This window comes from Phyllobates terribilis, unplaced genomic scaffold (genome assembly GCF_046119375.1).
Source record: "Phyllobates terribilis strain yellow unplaced genomic scaffold, ASM4611937v1 Scaffold_986__1_contigs__length_492241, whole genome shotgun sequence".
Taxonomy (NCBI): Eukaryota; Metazoa; Chordata; class Amphibia; order Anura; family Dendrobatidae; genus Phyllobates; species Phyllobates terribilis.
In genome coordinates, this window is record NW_027363746.1 from 26,424 (window position 1) to 39,864 (window position 13,441).

Genomic DNA, 13,441 nt, shown 5'->3' on the forward strand with positions numbered 1-13,441 from the left:
CAGCTCACATACCTGTTAGCTCAGGTGAGTTTAAAAGGCTGCTGTTGATAACAAGGGCATTTGCTAAATAGATAGTGTGTGTGCAACAATATACTGAAAGGTCAATTATATTGTGCAGCTTATCTCACCACCTGTAGTTATTTAGGTGAAAGCTCCAAAATGCTTGCCTAATATGTCTGTTTATCCAAAAGGAAGTATAGAGGGAGAGCTAGATAGATAGCATTGCATTACATTACATTACATGGCAATGCAATGCACAGTTGCTGAAGTTGAACCAAAATGAGCTTGTCATCTGGCTTCTGCAACTTTTAACATGAAAAATCCAATGAGGAGAAGAAAAGCAAAGCCAAAGAGTCCATCCCAAAATCCGACAAACAAGCAAAATGAACAAAAAGCATTGAATTCAATTCTTTCTGATTTTAGAAACTGCATTAAAGAAGGGGTGCACCGGTCCTGGAGATACTGCAATACCAGGTCAATGCGTGGAGTGGACAGAGCAAGCTCTTTTTCCATCTCCCTGTTCTAAAAATCCATTTAATATATGGTCCCCAGATAGGGGACGTATCAGATATTAAACTGATAAGAACAGATTTTTTTGATTGAATATATCTTTTATTAGCACAAAAAATAAGTTAACAGACAGTGTACAGTGCCGCAGCCCAGTACACACAGAATTCTACATCATATTTACATAGCATGAGGATACGACGCACTAACTAGACACATCACACCCCTATGCTACACAAAACACTCAATCTGAAAGAAAAAGCATGTCAATCAATACAGTACGACGAACCGTGATAAGCGATGGGGATTGGGAAAAAGGGGATGGGGAGGGGAAAATCACAGGCCCGAAGCTTTATTGAAAGACAAGACACATAAGGGGAGAGGGGGAGGAGGGGTTTAGTCCTCATCCTCGTCCTCCGGACCGTCCATGATGGAATAGTCTCTGAGCAGGCTGTGGATCAGCCTGCGGCAATCCTGGATGGACATCCTCTCCAGAACAGATACTACACTTGATCTTAGCCAAAAGGCCGAGAAGCGATAACCAGAATTGGTTTCCGACTACGGTGCCACCCAAGGATTCTGAAAAGTCCATTTGTGGAGATGGCCACCTGGACTCCCGTTAAGAAGACATGCTGTCAACCTCTAGATCCCTCACATGCCTGCACTTTTCGGCTTGCTGCTGCTGCAATCCACGCGTTTTAGATCTGCATAACTCCACCTCTTTTAGCACAGTACCCTCAACCCCCGGCTGTTCCCACCCGCCTCAACACCGTTGGAAGGGAGGAGAACCAATTAAGGCGGGGGGGGGGTGGAACGAGCAGCTGTCTACCCTTAGCAGGAGGGTTGCTGATTAATTACCTCTCCTGCTGCTGCTGCTGCTGGCTGTCCAGCAGCAGACTGAAGGTGGCTGCTGCTGTGCGCAGGTATATAAAGGCTCAGAGCCTATTATGACACGCGCAGCCAGCGTTCCATTGCCACATTCCGTCTACTGCAGGCGGGATACCTGGATGGCTGAATGTCACTGAGAAGCTCACAGAGACCGCCATAAGCAACAGTTTAAAAGAATGCCACAGACTAATCAACCAAACTTTTTGGGTTGGTTTCTCTTTTATAGTCTGCAGGCATTAAATGGAAGAAGTCAGTGTTCCAGCAGAGGGAGACAACGTTTCAGAAAAGGCATTGTAGCAAACCAAAAAAGAAATTTTAAGCGCAGCAGAGTAACCAGCTCACATACCTGTTAGCTCAGGTGAGTTTAAAAGGCTGCTGTTGATAACAAGGGCATTTGCTAAATAGATAGTGTGTGTGCAACAATATACTGAAAGGTCAATTATATTGTGCAGCTTATCTCACCACCTGTAGTTATTTAGGTGAAAGCTCCAAAATGCTTGCCTAATATGTCTGTTTATCCAAAAGGAAGTATAGAGGGAGAGCTAGATAGATAGCATTGCATTACATTACATTACATGGCAATGCAATGCACAGTTGCTGAAGTTGAACCAAAATGAGCTTGTCATCTGGCTTCTGCAACTTTTAACATGAAAAATCCAATGAGGAGAAGAAAAGCAAAGCCAAAGAGTCCATCCCAAAATCCGACAAACAAGCAAAATGAACAAAAAGCATTGAATTCAATTCTTTCTGATTTTAGAAACTGCATTAAAGAAGGGGTGCACCGGTCCTGGAGATACTGCAATACCAGGTCAATGCGTGGAGTGGACAGAGCAAGCTCTTTTTCCATCTCCCTGTTCTAAAAATCCATTTAATATATGGTCCCCAGATAGGGGACGTATCAGATATTAAACTGATAAGAACAGATTTTTTTGATTGAATATATCTTTTATTAGCACAAAAAATAAGTTAACAGACAGTGTACAGTGCCGCAGCCCAGTACACACAGAATTCTACATCATATTTACATAGCATGAGGATACGACGCACTAACTAGACACATCACACCCCTATGCTACACAAAACACTCAATCTGAAAGAAAAAGCATGTCAATCAATACAGTACGACGAACCGTGATAAGCGATGGGGATTGGGAAAAAGGGGATGGGGAGGGGAAAATCACAGGCCCGAAGCTTTATTGAAAGACAAGACACATAAGGGGAGAGGGGGAGGAGGGGTTTAGTCCTCATCCTCGTCCTCCGGACCGTCCATGATGGAATAGTCTCTGAGCAGGCTGTGGATCAGCCTGCGGCAATCCTGGATGGACATCCTCTCCAGAACAGATACTACACTTGATCTTAGCCAAAAGGCCGAGAAGCGATAACCAGAATTGGTTTCCGACTACGGTGCCACCCAAGGATTCTGAAAAGTCCATTTGTGGAGATGGCCACCTGGACTCCCGTTAAGAAGACATGCTGTCAACCTCTAGATCCCTCACATGCCTGCACTTTTCGGCTTGCTGCTGCTGCAATCCACGCGTTTTAGATCTGCATAACTCCACCTCTTTTAGCACAGTACCCTCAACCCCCGGCTGTTCCCACCCGCCTCAACACCGTTGGAAGGGAGGAGAACCAATTAAGGCGGGGGGGGGGTGGAACGAGCAGCTGTCTACCCTTAGCAGGAGGGTTGCTGATTAATTACCTCTCCTGCTGCTGCTGCTGCTGGCTGTCCAGCAGCAGACTGAAGGTGGCTGCTGCTGTGCGCAGGTATATAAAGGCTCAGAGCCTATTATGACACGCGCAGCCAGCGTTCCATTGCCACATTCCGTCTACTGCAGGCGGGATACCTGGATGGCTGAATGTCACTGAGAAGCTCACAGAGACCGCCATAAGCAACAGTTTAAAAGAATGCCACAGACTAATCAACCAAACTTTTTGGGTTGGTTTCTCTTTTATAGTCTGCAGGCATTAAATGAAAGAAGTCAGTGTTCCAGCAGAGGGAGACAACGTTTCAGAAAAGGCATTGTAGCAAACCAAAAAAGAAATTTTAAGCGCAGCAGAGTAACCAGCTCACATACCTGTTAGCTCAGGTGAGTTTAAAAGGCTGCTGTTGATAACAAGGGCATTTGCTAAATAGATGGTGTGTGTGCAACAATATACTGAAAGGTCAATTATATTGTGCAGCTTATCTCACCACCTGTAGTTATTTAGGTGAAAGCTCCAAAATGCTTGCCTAATATGTCTGTTTATCCAAAAGGAAGTATAGAGGGAGAGCTAGATAGATAGCATTGCATTACATTACATTACATGGCAATGCAATGCACAGTTGCTGAAGTTGAACCAAAATGAGCTTGTCATCTGGCTTCTGCAACTTTTAACATGAAAAATCCAATGAGGAGAAGAAAAGCAAAGCCAAAGAGTCCATCCCAAAATCCGACAAACAAGCAAAATGAACAAAAAGCATTGAATTCAATTCTTTCTGATTTTAGAAACTGCATTAAAGAAGGGGTGCACCGGTCCTGGAGATACTGCAATACCATGTCAATGCGTGGAGTGGACAGAGCAAGCTCTTTTTCCATCTCCCTGTTCTAAAAATCCATTTAATATATGGTCCCCAGATAGGGGACGTATCAGATATTAAACTGATAAGAACAGATTTTTTTTTTTTTTTTTTTTTTCCATCGAAAGCCCGAATTCGTGTACAAAACTCGAGTGCGCTTAAAATAGTGACAAGTGCCACAAAAAAAGTGCACTAGGATGCTGGTCTTCTTGAAACCCTCTCCAAAAGGAGAAGGGTCTCCCAAACCATTCCCCGTCCCTCCGAGCCAGAAGGCCACAGCGAGGAACAGGGACAAATAGCCACCTCCAGCCGAAGCCAGAGGCGACCCAATCTTACCCCCAGCACCTGCCCGAGTTCTAACCCGAGCAAGGCACTGGGAGCCAAAGACTGTGCTCCCCTCCCGGAAGAGGGGAGCCAACAACGCTCTCCTCCCGAAAGAGGAGAGCCAGGGGGGTTCAGGGGGGAGCGGAACCTGATGGCCACACACTCCCCCCCTAGACCTGCCAAGAGAGGAACCCATAAGGGAACCGCATCCCGACAAAATCCTAGTAGGACGTGACACACGTGAATAAGTGGACACACAGTGACAAAGAAATTAAATAAATAGTGAAGGTTTCACAGTATAATACTGCCCGGACCTTCGACCGGGAATTGAAAAAATTCCCCATCCTAAGGCCAGAAGGCCCAGAATAAGGGTGTGTGCGAAGAAAGAAATATTGAAGTGCTTGTGCAAATGTGCCATAAACTCAAGTGGGGTTCCCAATCCCAGTGAGTTAAGGCACCCCAGGGTCACCACTCCTGGGGCACTTCACACTTCGGGCTTTCGATCTTCCCCGGCCCAATGGCGTCGATCCTGGGGGGCCATGCTTTCCACCAGATGACTATATTAGCCACCTGGCGTACTAACAAGCGCCTAAACCCCAGTGTGCATAATGTATCAATCTACTAGGGCGGCCAACATCCAAAACCGCCTTTTCGAAAGATACTACACTTGATCTTAGCCAAAAGGCCGAGAAGCGATAACCAGAATTGGTTTCCGACTACGGTGCCACCCAAGGATTCTGAAAAGTCCATTTGTGGAGATGGCCACCTGGACTCCCGTTAAGAAGACATGCTGTCAACCTCTAGATCCCTCACATGCCTGCACTTTTCGGCTTGCTGCTGCTGCAATCCACGCGTTTTAGATCTGCATAACTCCACCTCTGTTAGCACAGTACCCTCAACCCCCGGCTGTTCCCACCCGCCTCAACACCGTTGGAAGGGAGGAGAACCAATTAAGGCGGGGGGGGGGGTGGAACGAGCAGCTGTCTACCCTTAGCAGGAGGGTTGCTGATTAATTACCTCTCCTGCTGCTGCTGCTGCTGGCTGTCCAGCAGCAGACTGAAGGTGGCTGCTGCTGTGCGCAGGTATATGAAGGCTCAGAGCCTATTATGACACGCGCAGCCAGCGTTCCATTGCCACATTCCGTCTACTGCAGGCGGGATACCTGGATGGCTGAATGTCACTGAGAAGCTCACAGAGACCGCCATAAGCAACAGTTTAAAAGAATGCCACAGACTAATCAACCAAACTTTTTGGGTTGGTTTCTCTTTTATAGTCTGCAGGAATTAAATGAAAGAAGTCAGTGTTCCAGCAGAGGGAGACAACGTTTCAGAAAAGGCATTGTAGCAAACCAAAAAAGAAATTTTAAGCGCAGCAGAGTAACCAGCTCACATACCTGTTAGCTCAGGTGAGTTTAAAAGGCTGCTGTTGATAACAAGGGCATTTGCTAAATAGATGGTGTGTGTGCAACAATATACTGAAAGGTCAATTATATTGTGCAGCTTATCTCACCACCTGTAGTTATTTAGGTGAAAGCTCCAAAATGCTTGCCTAATATGTCTGTTTATCCAAAAGGAAGTATAGAGGGAGAGCTAGATAGATAGCATTGCATTACATTACATTACATGGCAATGCAATGCACAGTTGCTGAAGTTGAACCAAAATGAGCTTGTCATCTGGCTTCTGCAACTTTTAACATGAAAAATCCAATGAGCAGAAGAAAAGCAAAGCCAAAGAGTCCATCCCAAAATCCGACAAACAAGCAAAATGAACAAAAAGCATTGAATTCAATTCTTTCTGATTTTAGAAACTGCATTAAAGAAGGGGTGCACCGGTCCTGGAGATACTGCAATACCAGGTCAATGCGTGGAGTGGACAGAGCAAGCTCTTTTTCCATCTCCCTGTTCTAAAAATCCATTTAATATATGGTCCCCAGATAGGGGACGTATAAGATATTAAACTGATAAGAACAGATACTACACTTGATCTTAGCCAAAAGGCCGAGAAGCGATAACCAGAATTGGTTTCCGACTACGGTGCCACCCAAGGATTCTGAAAAGTCCATTTGTGGAGATGGCCACCTGGACTCCCGTTAAGAAGACATGCTGTCAACCTCTAGATCCCTCACATGCCTGCACTTTTCGGCTTGCTGCTGCTGCAATCCACGCGTTTTAGATCTGCATAACTCCACCTCTTTTAGCACAGTACCCTCAACCCCCGGCTGTTCCCACCCGCCTCAACACCGTTGGAAGGGAGGAGAACCAATTAAGGCGGGGGGGGGGTGGAACGAGCAGCTGTCTACCCTTAGCAGGAGGGTTGCTGATTAATTACCTCTCCTGCTGCTGCTGCTGCTGGCTGTCCAGCAGCAGACTGAAGGTGGCTGCTGCTGTGCGCAGGTATATAAAGGCTCAGAGCCTATTATGACACGCGCAGCCAGCGTTCCATTGCCACATTCCGTCTACTGCAGGCGGGATACCTGGATGGCTGAATGTCACTGAGAAGCTCACAGAGACCGCCATAAGCAACAGTTTAAAAGAATGCCACAGACTAATCAACCAAACTTTTTGGGTTGGTTTCTCTTTTATAGTCTGCAGGCATTAAATGAAAGAAGTCAGTGTTCCAGCAGAGGGAGACAACGTTTCAGAAAAGGCATTGTAGCAAACCAAAAAAGAAATTTTAAGCGCAGCAGAGTAACCAGCTCACATACCTGTTAGCTCAGGTGAGTTTAAAAGGCTGCTGTTGATAACAAGGGCATTTGCTAAATAGATGGTGTGTGTGCAACAATATACTGAAAGGTCAATTATATTGTGCAGCTTATCTCACCACCTGTAGTTATTTAGGTGAAAGCTCCAAAATGCTTGCCTAATATGTCTGTTTATCCAAAAGGAAGTATAGAGGGAGAGCTAGATAGATAGCATTGCATTACATTACATTACATGGCAATGCAATGCACAGTTGCTGAAGTTGAACCAAAATGAGCTTGTCATCTGGCTTCTGCAACTTTTAACATGAAAAATCCAATGAGGAGAAGAAAAGCAAAGCCAAAGAGTCCATCCCAAAATCCGACAAACAAGCAAAATGAACAAAAAGCATTGAATTCAATTCTTTCTGATTTTAGAAACTGCATTAAAGAAGGGGTGCACCGGTCCTGGAGATACTGCAATACCAGGTCAATGCGTGGAGTGGACAGAGCAAGCTCTTTTTCCATCTCCCTGTTCTAAAAATCCATTTAATATATGGTCCCCAGATAGGGGACGTATCAGATATTAAACTGATAAGAACAGATGCTACACTTGATCTTAGCCAAAAGGCCGAGAAGCGATAACCAGAATTGGTTTCCGACTACGGTGCCACCCAAGGATTCTGAAAAGTCCATTTGTGGAGATGGCCACCTGGACTCCCGTTAAGAAGACATGCTGTCAACCTCTAGATCCCTCACATGCCTGCACTTTTCGGCTTGCTGCTGCTGCAATCCACACGTTTTAGATCTGCATAACTCCACCTCTTTTAGCACAGTACCCTCAACCCCCGGCTGTTCCCACCCGCCTCAACACCGTTGGAAGGGAGGAGAACCAATTAAGGCGGGGGGGGGGGGTGGAACGAGCAGCTGTCTACCCTTAGCAGGAGGGTTGCTGATTAATTACCTCTCCTGCTGCTGCTGCTGCTGGCTGTCCAGCAGCAGACTGAAGGTGGCTGCTGCTGTGCGCAGGTATATAAAGGCTCAGAGCCTATTATGACACGCGCAGCCAGCGTTCCATTGCCACATTCCGTCTACTGCAGGCGGGATACCTGGATGGCTGAATGTCACTGAGAAGCTCACAGAGACCGCCATAAGCAACAGTTTAAAAGAATGCCACAGACTAATCAACCAAACTTTTTGGGTTGGTTTCTCTTTTATAGTCTGCAGGCATTAAATGAAAGAAGTCAGTGTTCCAGCAGAGGGAGACAACGTTTCAGAAAAGGCATTGTAGCAAACCAAAAAAGAAATTTTAAGCGCAGCAGAGTAACCAGCTCACATACCTGTTAGCTCAGGTGAGTTTAAAAGGCTGCTGTTGATAACAAGGGCATTTGCTAAATAGATGGTGTGTGTGCAACAATATACTGAAAGGTCAATTATATTGTGCAGCTTATCTCACCACCTGTAGTTATTTAGGTGAAAGCTCCAAAATGCTTGCCTAATATGTCTGTTTATCCAAAAGGAAGTATAGAGGGAGAGCTAGATAGATAGCATTGCATTACATTACATTACATGGCAATGCAATGCACAGTTGCTGAAGTTGAACCAAAATGAGCTTGTCATCTGGCTTCTGCAACTTTTAACATGAAAAATCCAATGAGGAGAAGAAAAGCAAAGCCAAAGAGTCCATCCCAAAATCCGACAAACAAGCAAAGTGAACAAAAAGCATTGAATTCAATTCTTTCTGATTTTAGAAACTGCATTAAAGAAGGGGTGCACCGGTCCTGGAGATACTGCAATACCAGGTCAATGCGTGGAGTGGACAGAGCAAGCACTTTTTCCATCTCCCTGTTCTAAAAATCCATTTAATATATGGTCCCCAGATAGGGGACGTATCAGATATTAAACTGATAAGAACAGATACTACACTTGATCTTAGCCAAAAGGCCGAGAAGCGATAACCAGAATTGGTTTCCGACTACGGTGCCACCCAAGGATTCTGAAAAGTCCATTTGTGGAGATGGCCACCTGGACTCCCGTTAAGAAGACACGCTGTCAACCTCTAGATCCCTCACATGCCTGCACTTTTCGGCTTGCTGCTGCTGCAATCCACGCGTTTTAGATCTGCATAACTCCACCTCTTTTAGCACAGTACCCTCAACCCCCGGCTGTTCCCACCCGCCTCAACACCGTTGGAAGGGAGGAGAACCAATTAAGGCGGGGGGGGGGGTGGAACGAGCAGCTGTCTACCCTTAGCAGGAGGGTTGCTGATTAATTACCTCTCCTGCTGCTGCTGCTGCTGGCTGTCCAGCAGCAGACTGAAGGTGGCTGCTGCTGTGCGCAGGTATATAAAGGCTCAGAGCCTATTATGACACGCGCAGCCAGCGTTCCATTGCCACATTCCGTCTACTGCAGGCGGGATACCTGGATGGCTGAATGTCACTGAGAAGCTCACAGAGACCGCCATAAGCAACAGTTTAAAAGAATGCCACAGACTAATCAACCAAACTTTTTGGGTTGGTTTCTCTTTTATAGTCTGCAGGCATTAAATGGAAGAAGTCAGTGTTCCAGCAGAGGGAGACAACGTTTCAGAAAAGGCATTGTAGCAAACCAAAAAAGAAATTTTAAGCGCAGCAGAGTAACCAGCTCACATACCTGTTAGCTCAGGTGAGTTTAAAAGGCTGCTGTTGATAACAAGGGCATTTGCTAAATAGATGGTGTGTGTGCAACAATATACTGAAAGGTCAATTATATTGTGCAGCTTATCTCACCACCTGTAGTTATTTAGGTGAAAGCTCCAAAATGCTTGCCTAATATGTCTGTTTATCCAAAAGGAAGTATAGAGGGAGAGCTAGATAGATAGCATTGCATTACATTACATTACATGGCAATGCAATGCACAGTTGCTGAAGTTGAACCAAAATGAGCTTGTCATCTGGCTTCTGCAACTTTTAACATGAAAAATCCAATGAGGAGAAGAAAAGCAAAGCCAAAGAGTCCATCCCAAAATCCGACAAACAAGCAAAATGAACAAAAAGCATTGAATTCAATTCTTTCTGATTTTAGAAACTGCATTAAAGAAGGGGTGCACCGGTCCTGGAGATACTGCAATACCAGGTCAATGCGTGGAGTGGACAGAGCAAGCTCTTTTTCCATCTCCCTGTTCTAAAAATAAATTTAATATATGGTCCCCAGATAGGGGACGTATCAGATATTAAACTGATAAGAACAGATACTACACTTGATCTTAGCCAAAAGGCCGAGAAGCGATAACCAGAATTGGTTTCCGACTACGGTGCCACCCAAGGATTCTGAAAAGTCCATTTGTGGAGATGGCCACCTGGACTCCCGTTAAGAAGACATGCTGTCAACCTCTAGATCCCTCACATGCCTGCACTTTTCGGCTTGCTGCTGCTGCAATCCACGCGTTTTAGATCTGCATAACTCCACCTCTTTTAGCACAGTACCCTCAACCCCCGGCTGTTCCCACCCGCCTCAACACCGTTGGAAGGGAGGAGAACCAATTAAGGCGGGGGGGGGGTGGAACGAGCAGCTGTCTACCCTTAGCAGGAGGGTTGCTGATTAATTACCTCTCCTGCTGCTGCTGCTGGCTGTCCAGCAGCAGACTGAAGGTGGCTGCTGCTGTGCGCAGGTATATAAAGGCTCAGAGCCTATTATGACACGCGCAGCCAGCGTTCCATTGCCACATTCCGTCTACTGCAGGCGGGATACCTGGATGGCTGAATGTCACTGAGAAGCTCACAGAGACCGCCATAAGCAACAGTTTAAAAGAATGCCACAGACTAATCAACCAAACTTTTTGGGTTGGTTTCTCTTTTATAGTCTGCAGGCATTAAATGAAAGAAGTCAGTGTTCCAGCAGAGGGAGACAACGTTTCAGAAAAGGCATTGTAGCAAACCAAAAAAGAAATTTTAAGCGCAGCAGAGTAACCAGCTCACATACCTGTTAGCTCAGGTGAGTTTAAAAGGCTGCTGTTGATAACAAGGGCATTTGCTAAATAGATGGTGTGTGTGCAACAATATACTGAAAGGTCAATTATATTGTGCAGCTTATCTCACCACCTGTAGTTATTTAGGTGAAAGCTCCAAAATGCTTGCCTAATATGTCTGTTTATCCAAAAGGAAGTATAGAGGGAGAGCTAGATAGATAGCATTGCATTACATTACATTACATGGCAATGCAATGCACAGTTGCTGAAGTTGAACCAAAATGAGCTTGTCATCTGGCTTCTGCAACTTTTAACATGAAAAATCCAATGAGGAGAAGAAAAGCAAAGCCAAAGAGTCCATCCCAAAATCCGACAAACAAGCAAAATGAACAAAAAGCATTGAATTCAATTCTTTCTGATTTTAGAAACTGCATTAAAGAAGGGGTGCACCGGTCCTGGAGATACTGCAATACCAGGTCAATGCGTGGAGTGGACAGAGCAAGCTCTTTTTCCATCTCCCTGTTCTAAAAATCCATTTAATATATGGTCCCCAGATAGGGGACGTATCAGATATTAAACTGATAAGAACAGATACTACACTTGATCTTAGCCAAAAGGCCGAGAAGCGATAACCAGAATTGGTTTCCGACTACGGTGCCACCCAAGGATTCTGAAAAGTCCATTTGTGGAGATGGCCACCTGGACTCCCGTTAAGAAGACATGCTGTCAACCTCTAGATCCCTCACATGCCTGCACTTTTCGGCTTGCTGCTGCTGCAATCCACGCGTTTTAGATCTGCATAACTCCACCTCTTTTAGCACAGTACCCTCAACCCCCGGCTGTTCCCACCCGCCTCAACACCGTTGGAAGGGAGGAGAACCAATTAAGGCGGGGGGGGGGTGGAACGAGCAGCTGTCTACCCTTAGCAGGAGGGTTGCTGATTAATTACCTCTCCTGCTGCTGCTGCTGGCTGTCCAGCAGCAGACTGAAGGTGGCTGCTGCTGTGCGCAGGTATATAAAGGCTCAGAGCCTATTATGACACGCGCAGCCAGCGTTCCATTGCCACATTCCGTCTACTGCAGGCGGGATACCTGGATGGCTGAATGTCACTGAGAAGCTCACAGAGACCGCCATAAGCAACAGTTTAAAAGAATGCCACAGACTAATCAACCAAACTTTTTGGGTTGGTTTCTCTTTTATAGTCTGCAGGCATTAAATGAAAGAAGTCAGTGTTCCAGCAGAGGGAGACAACGTTTCAGAAAAGGCATTGTAGCAAACCAAAAAAGAAATTTTAAGCGCAGCAGAGTAACCAGCTCACATACCTGTTAGCTCAGGTGAGTTTAAAAGGCTGCTGTTGATAACAAGGGCATTTGCTAAATAGATGGTGTGTGTGCAACAATATACTGAAAGGTCAATTATATTGTGCAGCTTATCTCACCACCTGTAGTTATTTAGGTGAAAGCTCCAAAATGCTTGCCTAATATGTCTGTTTATCCAAAAGGAAGTATAGAGGGAGAGCTAGATAGATAGCATTGCATTACATTACATTACATGGCAATGCAATGCACAGTTGCTGAAGTTGAACCAAAATGAGCTTGTCATCTGGCTTCTGCAACTTTTAACATGAAAAATCCAATGAGGAGAAGAAAAGCAAAGCCAAAGAGTCCATCCCAAAATCCGACAAACAAGCAAAATGAACAAAAAGCATTGAATTCAATTCTTTCTGATTTTAGAAACTGCATTAAAGAAGGGGTGCACCGGTCCTGGAGATACTGCAATACCAGGTCAATGCGTGGAGTGGACAGAGCAAGCTCTTTTTCCATCTCCCTGTTCTAAAAATCCATTTAATATATGGTCCCCAGATAGGGGACGTATCAGATATTAAACTGATAAGAACAGATTTTTTTTTTTTTTTTTTTTTTCCATCGAAAGCCCGAATTCGTGTACAAAACTCGAGTGCGCTTAAAATAGTGACAAGTGCCACAAAAAAAGTGCACTAGGATGCTGGTCTTCTTGAAACCCTCTCCAAAAGGAGAAGGGTCCCCCAAACCATTCCCCGTCCCTCCGAGCCAGAAGGCCACAGCGAGGAACAGGGACAAATAGCCACCTCCAGCCGAAGCCAGAGGCGACCCAATCTTACCCCCAGCACCTGCCCGAGTTCTAACCCGAGCAAGGCACTGGGAGCCAAAGACTGTGCTCCCCTCCCGGAAGAGGGGAGCCAACAACGCTCTCCTCCCGAAAGAGGAGAGCCAGGGGGGTTCAGGGGGGAGCGGAACCTGATGGCCACACACTCCCCCCCTAGACCTGCCAAGAGAGGAACCCATAAGGGAACCGCATCCCGACAAAATCCTAGTAGGACGTGACACACGTGAATAAGTGGACACACAGTGACAAAGAAATTAAATAAATAGTGAAGGTTTCACAGTATAATACTGCTCGGACCTTCGACCGGGAATTGAAAAAATTCCCCATCCTAAGGCCAGAAGGCCCAGAATAAGGGTGTGTGCGAAGAAAGAAATATTGAAGTGCTTGTGCAAATGTG

The 13,441-nt window shown here is 45.6% G+C and overlaps 9 non-coding genes and 3 pseudogenes across 9 annotated transcripts; all 12 read right to left on the reverse strand.

Moving 5' to 3' along the window:
• Positions 1–437: 437 nt before the first annotated feature.
• Positions 438–631, reverse strand: LOC141241322 (U2 spliceosomal RNA). Its single transcript, XR_012306101.1, has one exon. It is a non-coding gene; the product is annotated as a U2 spliceosomal RNA (small nuclear RNA).
• Positions 632–940: 309 nt separating this feature from the next.
• On the reverse strand, positions 941–1,046 carry LOC141241345 (U2 spliceosomal RNA; annotated as a pseudogene).
• A 1,120-nt stretch (positions 1,047–2,166) lies between these two features.
• LOC141241324 (U2 spliceosomal RNA) lies at positions 2,167–2,360 on the reverse strand. The gene has a single exon (XR_012306103.1). It is a non-coding gene; the product is annotated as a U2 spliceosomal RNA (small nuclear RNA).
• Positions 2,361–2,669: 309 nt separating this feature from the next.
• On the reverse strand, positions 2,670–2,775 carry LOC141241346 (U2 spliceosomal RNA; annotated as a pseudogene).
• Positions 2,776–3,895: 1,120 nt separating this feature from the next.
• On the reverse strand, positions 3,896–4,086 carry LOC141241343 (U2 spliceosomal RNA). Its single transcript, XR_012306115.1, has one exon. It is a non-coding gene; the product is annotated as a U2 spliceosomal RNA (small nuclear RNA).
• A 795-nt stretch (positions 4,087–4,881) lies between these two features.
• LOC141241356 (U2 spliceosomal RNA) lies at positions 4,882–4,973 on the reverse strand (annotated as a pseudogene).
• A 1,121-nt stretch (positions 4,974–6,094) lies between these two features.
• On the reverse strand, positions 6,095–6,285 carry LOC141241304 (U2 spliceosomal RNA). Its single transcript, XR_012306084.1, has one exon. It is a non-coding gene; the product is annotated as a U2 spliceosomal RNA (small nuclear RNA).
• A 1,120-nt stretch (positions 6,286–7,405) lies between these two features.
• On the reverse strand, positions 7,406–7,596 carry LOC141241271 (U2 spliceosomal RNA). Its single transcript, XR_012306051.1, has one exon. It is a non-coding gene; the product is annotated as a U2 spliceosomal RNA (small nuclear RNA).
• Positions 7,597–8,718: 1,122 nt separating this feature from the next.
• Positions 8,719–8,909, reverse strand: LOC141241270 (U2 spliceosomal RNA). The gene has a single exon (XR_012306050.1). It is a non-coding gene; the product is annotated as a U2 spliceosomal RNA (small nuclear RNA).
• Positions 8,910–10,030: 1,121 nt separating this feature from the next.
• Positions 10,031–10,221, reverse strand: LOC141241027 (U2 spliceosomal RNA). Its single transcript, XR_012305816.1, has one exon. It is a non-coding gene; the product is annotated as a U2 spliceosomal RNA (small nuclear RNA).
• Positions 10,222–11,338: 1,117 nt separating this feature from the next.
• LOC141241219 (U2 spliceosomal RNA) lies at positions 11,339–11,529 on the reverse strand. Its single transcript, XR_012306002.1, has one exon. It is a non-coding gene; the product is annotated as a U2 spliceosomal RNA (small nuclear RNA).
• A 1,117-nt stretch (positions 11,530–12,646) lies between these two features.
• LOC141241341 (U2 spliceosomal RNA) lies at positions 12,647–12,837 on the reverse strand. Its single transcript, XR_012306114.1, has one exon. It is a non-coding gene; the product is annotated as a U2 spliceosomal RNA (small nuclear RNA).
• Positions 12,838–13,441: the final 604 nt, after the last annotated feature.